This window comes from Sinocyclocheilus anshuiensis, unplaced genomic scaffold, assembly GCF_001515605.1.
Source record: "Sinocyclocheilus anshuiensis isolate Anshui unplaced genomic scaffold, SAMN03320099.WGS_v1.1 scaffold613, whole genome shotgun sequence".
In the NCBI taxonomy this organism is placed as follows: Eukaryota; Metazoa; Chordata; class Actinopteri; order Cypriniformes; family Cyprinidae; genus Sinocyclocheilus; species Sinocyclocheilus anshuiensis.
Window position 1 is genome coordinate 799286 of NW_015536487.1, and position 302 is coordinate 799587.

A 302-nucleotide genomic window follows, 5' to 3' on the forward strand; every position below is an offset into this window, starting at 1 on the left:
AAGCGGCCAAGGAGGGGCTGTCGCGAGGAGCGCTAGCTCGGGGGACCAGGTCCGAGTGGGCCAATACGGCGCCACTAGCAAGACTTGCTCCTCGTCCTCCCGGATTTTGCACAGTGTCTGTGCGAGAAGGCTCACTGGGGGAAATGCATACTTGCGTAGGCCCTGCGGCCAGCTGTGTGCTAGTGCGTCTGTGCCGAATGTTCCCTCGGTCAGGGAGTAAAACAACTGGAAGTGAGAGGTTTCTGGAGAAGCAAACAGGTCTACCTGAGCGGCTCCGAAACGTGTCCAAATCAGCTGGACCG